General features: G+C 48.8%; 1 protein-coding gene across 1 annotated transcript in view; it reads right to left on the reverse strand.

Moving 5' to 3' along the window:
- Window positions 1–8165, reverse strand: part of POR (cytochrome p450 oxidoreductase) — a 62993-nt gene extending 54828 nt beyond the window's left edge. The window contains exon 1 of the mRNA XM_040456091.1: window positions 8056–8165. The gene's annotated coding sequence lies outside the window, so the exon portion shown is untranslated. The remainder of the gene's footprint in view (window positions 1–8055) is intronic.
- Window positions 8166–9927: the final 1762 nt, after the last annotated feature.

Raw genomic sequence — 9927 nt, forward strand, 5'->3', positions numbered from 1 at the left:
AGATCACGACCTGAGCTGAAGTCGGTCACTCAACCGACTGAGCCACCCAGGCGCCCCTAAAATGATTAATCATTGAATTACTGAATAAATGACTAATTGCAGGAGGAACTTGAAACATTTAAATCTTCATACCTAGATGGGAAACTAAAATCCTCCAAAAGGTTCATATTGCATCTTAGAATAATCTCAAAAAATACAGATCAGACCCAACATTGGCATCTGGGCTCAATCAAAATGTAGGAGGAAGCTTAGCAGGAAAATAGGGAGAAAGGGGCCATAATCATTCATTCACCCATTCATTCCTCTTCAGTTGGTATTCAGCAAGAGTGCCTGCCTTACATGGCACTGTACCATGCACTGGCTGACTCTCATGCCAATGATGGGGAGGTTCCCTGTTCTTACTGAATTCACGTTCTAGTCCAACCACACTGCCATTAGGGAGAGAGAGAGAAGTAGGCTCTCCTTTTATTACAAGCCACTTCCATATCCTTTACAGGGGTAAAAGGAAAAAAAAAAAGAGGAAAAAGGAAAAAACACCAAACAATTATATCAGTGAGAGCGACTATGAGTTTTTGAGCAAAGGGGGGGTGATAAAAGGGGGGCCTGGAGGGAGTGCCTGGGTGGCTCAGTCAGTTAAGCATCCGACTCTTGATTTCGGCTCCCGTCGTGATCTCACGGTTCTCGAGATCGAGCCCTGTGTCGGGCTCTGTAGTGACAGTGCGGGGCCTGCTTGGGGGGCTCTCCCTTTCTCTCTGCCCAGCTTGCACACATGCACTTAGTCTCTCTCTCAAAATAAACAAACAAATAAATAAACAAACAATTTCAAAAAAAAAAAAAAAAAGCAGGGCTTGGAGATCAACCAGCATGGATAGATCTTGAGAAGTGCTAGGGAGGAGTGGGAAGGAATTATGGATTCAGGGGGGCCAATTAGGGGCGACTGCAGCAGGAAATGAAGGAGTTGCGATAAGACCACAGCAGGGGAGAGAGAGTCAAAGACTAAAAACAGACAGGACTGCATGGTGGTGGAAACCGAGAATGAAGAGGAAGGCAGAGGTCAACCTGTCTTTTGCCTTTAGAGCTTCAGGGACCAGGAACTGGGTGAGGTCACTAACAGGGAGAGAGACCTTGCTGGTGGGGTTTCAGGCAGGTGGAGCGAGCTTTTCCATCTCTGTTGCCATGCTACACGACCTTTTAGAGTTTGCAAATCACATTACATAAAGGACGGCGCTCAACCTATCCACATGACACTGTGTGGTTTCTTAAACAATCACAAAGGTTCTGAAACCCTTAACTGAAACCAACGATGCTCTTCACAAGACTACAAATCCCAGCCAGGAAACCTGCTGATGTTTGGAATGAGTCCCAACCCAAACCCCACCCACAGAAGCAGCTGAGCCCAATTGGCTAACACATTCCATCCCTGTTTGCAGTGCTGAAAACCGACCCCAAGTGACCTACAGATACAGTCAACGCCTCTGGATTCAGAGGTGAGCGTAAGTTCATGTGTTCCAACACCGCCCTCAAACCTTTGTACAGACCCAGCCTACCCAATGCAGTGAGGTGGTATGCCAGTGAGGATCAAAGTATCACAAGGTCACAGTGCTGTTACGTGAGCACCAAAGGAACAGATCATACAGAAGGGAGGCAGGGGGTGGGAGGGCACCGGAAAAGGCACTGAAGATTAAATGAGGGGAGATTAAAAAAAAAATGACTAAACATAGTTCATAAATTTCACCTAGAAGCAAATTATGTAAATCCCACATCAGAGGGCACCTCAGAGCCTGGAGCCTGCTTTGGATTCTGTGTCTCCCTCTCTCTCTGACCCTCCCCTGATCATTCTCTCTCTCCCTCTCTCTCTCTCTCTCTCAAAAACACATAAAGATGAAAGAATCCAATTCCCTGAGAAACAGTCCATGGCTGATGATACCACCATTTGGCCCATTTCGGGGCGCCTGGGTGGCTCAGTCGGTTAAGCGGCCGACTTCAGCTCAGGTCATGATCTCGCGGTCCGTGAGTTCGAGCCCCGCGTCGGGCTCTGTGCTGACAGCTCAGAGCCTGAAGCCTGTTTCAGATTCTGTGTCTCCCTCTGTCTCTGACCCTCCCCCGTTCGTGCTCTGTCTCTCTCTGTCTCAAAAATAAACGTTAAAAAAAATAAATAAAAAATAAAAAATAAAGAAACTGATTAGTTTCTGGGAGGTGCGTGTCCAGTCCTCTGAGCCATGTGCAGGTGCTGTGCAAAGATCAGAATCCCTCCCCCTCCAGCACCCCAATCAAAGGAGATTTCCCCCCTCCACAGTCACCTTTTTACAAGTGAAAGAAAGCCCCCACATCAGCAGTTTTCTCCACAAGACACCCACAAGGACCAGGTCCCCGAGATGCTTTGTTCACAATATACTCCAGTGTCAACCGAGTGGCCACACCAACCAGCATCAGGCATAACAGGCTGATGAATTTGGTGCCAGTGGACCTGACCCACAGGAGCCACCAGCCTTCTAAGAGCCACAGTCTGCCTCATGGGACTCCTCCACCACCTTCACACACACACACACACACCCTGACAGGTACACGACTAATGTGAACACCTCACCTGGGGAGGGGGTTGGGAAAGGAATAACGCTTTCAGGATGTAAAAGACTAAAACAGTAGGGTACAGATTTAAGAGGAGTAAGATTCCCAAATGAGCAATTCACCCAGAAGGGAGGATATTGGCAGTGAGAGGGTCTGAAAACCCACTACAAGAATACGCTGCTCTGTCCTAGTCACATCATCCACCTAGTTCAAAGCCTTCCCATCACTTAGCATGGATCACAAGACCCCTTCAGATAAGCCCCAGATTGCTTCCAAGCCTCAGGTAACCTCTACCCTACACCCCCTGGGGGAAGTGGGCCTTCATGGGTTCAGTGAAATCCCACCTACCCTCCAAGACCCAAATTAAATGTCACTTCTTCTGTGGAGCCTTGCATGACCCCTATATAAAAGTAGCTCACCCTGAGTGTTCCCCAGCACATGCTGGGCTCAGCATCAAGGATAAGCATCTCACACGCTCTATCTCCAGAACGAACTCAACACATTCTGCCGTAATTGCTCGCTTTATGTTTGCTCTCCTCCCTGACAGAATTCTCAAGCGCCTGCACCAGGCTCTAAACAGACTCTTAGAACCTGAGGACCAAATACGTGTTTTTTAAGCATCATTTCACAGGGATGGAAACACTGCCAAGAATGGGGAGAATTAACCGCTGGAAAATAAACACCTTTTGAACTGTTCCAGGAGGCAGGTGGAGTGTGGATTCTTTCTCCCACTTCATGGCTGAACCAAATAAGGCTTGGAGCAAGCCAACACCTGTATAAGCTGGTATGCTACCTCTGACCCAGGAGCTTCTCCCACCTGCCAGGGGAGTCTAAATCTCTATCGAATGCCAGACAACAGAACTACACAGAAAAAGAAGCTTTGTTCTGTAGCCTATATGATGATGATGATGATGATGATGATGATGATGATGATGATAATGGACAGGCATTGTCTCTCTATATATAAGATACTCATTTCATTTATGTTTCTTACACTATAACATACAGTGAGACGTATTAAAACATACTGAGGGGCACCTGGCTGGCTCAGTAGAAAGGACATGTAACTCTTGATCTCAACAGGTGTAAGTTTCAGCCACTTCAGGGGTAGAATTTACTTAAAATATATATATATATATATTTTAATTAAAAAAGAAAAGACAGACATACTTACTGGTGTTTTGGTATTGGAAGTGGGGAGGAACAATCATATTATTGAACAACTACATGGATTATGTGATTTCCCTTCCACCCAAAAAAAAAAAAAAAAAAAATCCTGTACAGTCAGAAAATGAGATAACACAGCACAAAAGGAGAGCGAAGGTTCTGGAGGCAGAGGGGCCGTGGTGAGGCCTCAGCTTCACCCTCAGCCTTGAGCAAATGACTGCATCTCTGAGATGGCCTCCCCCGCTGTGAGGTGGTCATGAAAACACTAGCCTTTTGGGGTCATCGGAAGAACTTAAAAATACACACACATGCACACAATATTGGGTGTGTGCATGCACACACGTGTGCATACATAATACAAACTTAACACAGAGTCTGGCACAAATTCTCCTGAAATAAAAACACTCTTTGCCATTAGCATTGCATTGTCATGACTGACCTGAGAATTCTGAATTTAAAAATGCTGAGTCTCTGGAGCATAATAAGGTACTGTTTTTGGAGGGGAGTTTAATACCAATTGACATTTAAAGTCACACCATTTCTATAAACACACACACACACACACACACACACTCCTTTGTATTATTTTTCTCGATAAAGAAAATGTCGCAGTGGAAGGCTATGAAGGACATTCACAGTCTATATTGCATATTTCTGTAATAGTCTTTTTTTTTTTTAATTTTTTTTTCAACGTTTTTTATTTTATTTTTTGGGACAGAGAGCGACAGAGCATGAACGGGGGAGGGGCAGAGAGAGAGGGAGACACAGAATCGGAAACAGGCTCCAGGCTCCGAGCCATCAGCCCAGAGCCCAACGCGGGGCTCGAACTCCCGGACCGCGAGATCGTGACCTGGCTGAAGTCGGACGCTTAACCGACTGCGCCACCCAGGCGCCCCTGTAATAGTCTTTTTTAAATAAAAAAAGCACTTCCTTTTTTGGTAAGCAGAAAAAATACATTTTTTATAAAAAGTCATTTCTCCATTTCACTTTTTTTGATTTTCATTTTTAAGGGAATCTGCTATGTAATAAAAAGTTAAATCCCAAATTAGGTATCATTTAATAAACCATTATGTTGTTTGCCCCCCATAAGAGGTCAGACTCATGGGGGGTTTGTCTGTTTTGTCATAACCAAACTTTCGATACCTAAGTAGTGCCCAGTATATGGTATTCAGTATCTGTTAAATAATACATTTAAAAGCTCATAAACATTGTTCCAGCTCTTCTAAGAATTCATACTACAAAAATATTTGCCCAATGGCACAAAGATAAAGAACAAAGGCTGCCGCAGAATTCACAATAGCAAAAAGCTGCAAAAAATACATTTTTTCCCAATAATTCTGGTTACTGGAATATTCTGTCATTTTAAAAAAGACTGAGGTAGATCTTTACAAAGTGATAGAGACATCATGGTAAGGAATAAAAAGCAAGCCTCAAAACAGTATGACTGTTTAACAGTATGACTCTGTATTTAAAATTTAAAATAATAAGGGGTTCCTGAGTGGCTCAGTCGGTTAAGTGTGTGACTTGGGCTCAGGTCATGATCTCACAGCTTGTGAGTTCGAGCCCCGTGTCAGGCTCTGTGCTGACAGCTCAGAGCCTGGAGCCTGCTTCGGATTCTGTGTCCTTCCCTCTCTCTGCCCCTCCCCCACTTGTGTTCTCTCTTTCTCTCTCTCTCTCAAAAATAAACAATCATTAAAAAAAATTTTTAATAGTAAAAATAAATAGTAAAAGATTTCTGTCGTTTTAAGTAAAACAAAGTTAGATAATAAGTGTCTTTATACGTGAAGGAAAATATCTGGGAACACGTATTATACCACCAGTGGTGATTTTTTTGTCTCAGTGTAAGGCTATGAGGGATGTTCACTGGATACACTGTGTATTTCTATAATTTTAATAATGAGCACTTAATAGTTTTGTAAACAGAAAAAAATACATTTTTATAAAAACAGTCATTTCTCCATCTCATTTTTTTCTGATTTTAATTTTTTTTTTAAGTTTATTTATTTATTTTGAGAGAAAGAGAGTGCAAGCATGAGCAGGGAAGGGGCAGAGGGGGACGGGGTGGGAGAGAGAGAATCCTAAGCAGTCTCTGCGCTTGGGCTCAAACCCACAAACCGCAAGATCATGACCTGAGCCAAAATCCAGTCAGATGCATAACCAACTGAGCCACCCAGGAAACCCTCTGATTTTAATTTTCAAATGAATCCGACATAGAAGTTAAATCCCAAAGCATTAAATTGAGGGCCCACAGGCCCGATGTGGTTTGCCAAAAGGCACACGATGCTAGTGCCATAGCTGGAAGGCACGTTCCGTGACCCCCAGCCCTGTGCTTTGCTCCTTCCTAAGGCACAAGGAAGCAGAGATGTTGCAGGGGCAGCTGGGATCTCTGGAACCACGGAAGGTCATACAGCTACAGAAGCTTCCATCAGGGGGAAAATTTTTTGTTTAAAAGCTAAACTCTTCTTAACCTGAAACGCTCCATAGGTTTAGCAAATAAATGTTCTAGATTTGCCAAGCAGTCCCGATTCCAAATACTCTCCTGAGCACAGGTGGACTTCTGTAACTCAGACCCTGACTTTCAAGGGGTTAAGGAAGAACCAACTCAGAGACACTGGCAGGTCCCAAAATGGTAGGTTTGTCAGGCAACCAACCAAACCCATGGCCTTTCACAAACTCATACCACCCAGAAGTATTCACCTGCCTTACTTACGTCGGCTTCAGTCAATGCTCTTCCCAGGTGCTGAGGCACATCCTTGGGGTTCTCTCTGTCTCAAACCTACTTGCTGTTTTCCCCCAAGTGCTAGCCACAAAGAATCTGGGACAGTTAAGACCCCTCTGCAGTTTTCAACACCCCAACACAACTGAAGGCTAATATCCCATTCTCTGAAACGCAGCCCTGTTTTTTGGACACTCGAGACAATGATGAAGCTATCTGCCCGATGAAACAGTTTCTCATCTCAGCTGGTACACAAACCAGGAGAAACGCAAGGACTGTCCATTCTCTCACAAAAGAAAAGAAGACCTCCGCAGAGGGCCACCGAGAAAAGAACGCGTTCCCTTCTGGGTTCACTGCTCTACCAACTAGGACTCACAACCACCCAAAGGGGAGCCATCGGCATAGGCAGAACTTGCGAGGAGTTGGAACCAATGTCTCCTCCCCAAACGAGAGGGCCCGAGGAGTAACAGCGCAGTAAGGACACTGGATCCCAGAGGGTTAGTTAACTGATCTGCTCACACGGAAGGTCACCGTTCTCAGTGGCACCCTCCAAGCCTTTTTTGATGCTCAGAACCTCAACACCTGTGTGGGTGGCAGACGGGGCTGTATCAGTAGCTGCACTCCCGAGGAGGCAACAAAGGCTCCAAGAAGTTAAGGGTCCTGCCAAGGTGCCAAGATTCAAATCCAGAACTGCCCACTCCAGCCCCATCTCCCTGGATGCTAGAGCTCTAGAATCCCAGCCCAGCCAAATTCGGAGGAAAGGCTGTGTTTTGTGGGTCTGAGAGAAGGGGCAGCCACCTTCACTGAAAGGGACCCAAACTCTTCCCTACTGGTCATCAGCTTACACAATGGGCTTGAGAAATGTAAGCAAAATGTCGAGGTCAAGTTCCCTGCAGCCCCCTCATCTCCCAGGAGACCTTGACCTCTTACCCAATTCCTCCCACGAGCTAAGGGGGTCACGACTAACTAGCAGACCCCGGCAACGATGTGTCGCAGCGGCCGCCAAGGCACCTGCCCTGGAGGGGGCATTGCCCCCCAGGGATGCCCTTGCCCGCACCCCGGGCGATTCTCAGTAAAGGAAGGGCTGGCAGGCTCCCCTGAGCCCTCGACTGAGTCCACCTGATGCTGCAGGGTCGGATTCGGGTTCCAGTCGCATTCACAGAGCATCTCCTACGTGAGTTACCGCAATAACTTGGCCTTCTCCTGAGGCCCATTGTACAGATGGGGAAACTGAGCCTCAGAGGGGAAAAGCGGCTTGGCCGAGGGTGGCGGAGCGGAGATGCAGCTCAAGCCCTCTGACACCGAGGCTCGGCCCTCGGCGGAAGGGCCCGTCGGGCGCCCTCGGCCGTGAAAACCACGACCCTCAAGCCTCCGCGAGAGGTCAGCGCGAGGGGAAAGGCCGCCCCTGGAAGAGCCAGGGTGGGAGCCGCGCTTTCCGTGAGAGCGCCAGTTGAGACACGCAGCGACCCGGCCCGAGAGCCCGCCCCAGCGCCGAGGGCTCGGGCAGCTGAAGCGGCCGAAAGCGGTCGGGCCCAGGAGCGCCGACACCCAGAGCCCCGGCGCCCTGACCTCTCAACCCCACACCCACGAAAGCACGCACTCACCGCGGGCGGCCCGGCAACACTGTGGCCACCTGAGCAGGACGCAGGCCCGCACCACTGAGGCGCTACCACAGCACGCGCTGGCCGCGGGGGTGGAGGCGTGGCCTTCGGGACTCCGCCCCGCCCCACCGAGCCGCGCGCGCGCTGTCAGAGCCGGGCTCCTCCGCCCACGCCCCCCCCCGCAAATCCGAGCTGTTGGTACGGTCCGGCCCGGCCGCGCCCCCTTAGCGGTCCCGCCCCGCCGCCGGGCCAGAGAGCCTGGCGCGGGGCTCTCCTGGCGGCGGGCGTCTTAGTGCTCGTTACGCTGCCGGTACCCGGGCGGGCTGCCCCGCTTCGTGGGTCACCGCGGGGCCGTGGCTGTGCGCCGAGATTGTCTGGCTTGTTGCTGCCGGCTGCCGCTTGCGTGTGTTCGCGCTTCCTCTCCTCCGCGGCCCAGTTCCCTAACCCAGTTCGCGGAGGGCCGGGACGGGAATGCGGGCCCGCTTGGGGTAGGGGACGGGAAGTGATCAGGCCGGGGGCGAGCACTGGACCGCGGAGGCGGAGAGGGGGCAGGGCAGAGGGCGCCTCTGGCTGGAAAGGTCCGGCTGCTTTGGTCGTGGTTAAGAACCCCACCTCTGGGGGCGCCTGGGTGGCTCTGTCGGTTAAGCGTCCTACTCCTGATTTCGGCTCAGGTCATAATTTCACGGTTTTGTGAGTTTGAGCCCCGCATCAAGCTCTGTGCGCTGACCTCTGGGAGCCTGTTACTGATTTTGGAGGACTAGGCGATATAACTTGTGTTTCTAAAAGATTTAACTCCGTGCAGTAGTAAGTGGTCTAGAAATGGAAGCCGTTGCCAGTAGTAGTAGTCGTCATAGCGGTAGTAGTAGAGGCTGTGTTGCAAATTCCTTTTGGAACGGTGGGCAACTCACTTCTTTCAGAGCCCATTCTCCATCTTTAAAGACGGGACCAGCCAACCAACAACAATACTTTGAGAGAGATTATTCCTGCGGCCCCAGTTCTAGGCTTCTGGAGCCAGTCTGTCAAGAACCAGTCTGATCCATCCCATTGAACCAGTCCCTCCAACAGATGTGATAAATGTAATAGCCCTCAGGGTGAGGTGCACCCTGTCCAACCGAGCAAGGAAAGGTGTAACTCTTTCACTTGGCCCTCAAGAGAGGGGTGGGGAAATTCCTCTTCCAGATCTCTGCTACTCCCTCCCACCTTCCCAGTATCTTGTTGAACATCTTCCCTGGGTGTCCCTGGGAGGCTTCAGCCTTTGACTCTGAATCTTTGTACCCTGCTTCCGTGAAGCCACAAATTACGACACTAATCGCTAATCATAGATCACTGAGGCAGGAACAGACACCTTGGTGCTTTTCCCCAATGAACCAGTAACCGAGTCCTATAGATTCTATATCCAGGACCCTCCCTCCCCCTTCTCACCTTATCTGCTGCCTCTGCCCTAGTTCAGGCTTCCCTGGGTTCAACTCTCACCTGGATGGTGTCAGCGGTTCCTGAAGACTGTGCATGTCACTCCGGTTTCTTCTACACCCACTTCCAGGGAAGCTTCTTCAAGTACCTCTCTGCTCACTGCCCTGCCTTCCTGTCCCTGTCTCGTCCTCCCCAGAACACACTCTCGCTGGCCCGCTGGAAAAAAAAAGTAGGTTGGGTACACACTTCACACTCCACACCCATATACATTCCTGATGGATAAAAAATTTAAAGGATGTAAAAAGGGAGAAAAAGGCAAAGTCCTACAAGGAAACATTGGAGAATTTCCTGTTAATCTCCAAAAGGGAGTTCTGAATTATGACAAACTCCAAAAGACATAAATGAAAGGTTGGGAAATCTGCCTACATAAAAATAAAAACTTGTGTGCCAAAGACCTGCAGACGG

This window comes from Herpailurus yagouaroundi, unplaced genomic scaffold, assembly GCF_014898765.1.
Source record: "Herpailurus yagouaroundi ecotype Mexico unplaced genomic scaffold, PumYag 216, whole genome shotgun sequence".
Taxonomy (NCBI): Eukaryota; Metazoa; Chordata; class Mammalia; order Carnivora; family Felidae; genus Herpailurus; species Herpailurus yagouaroundi.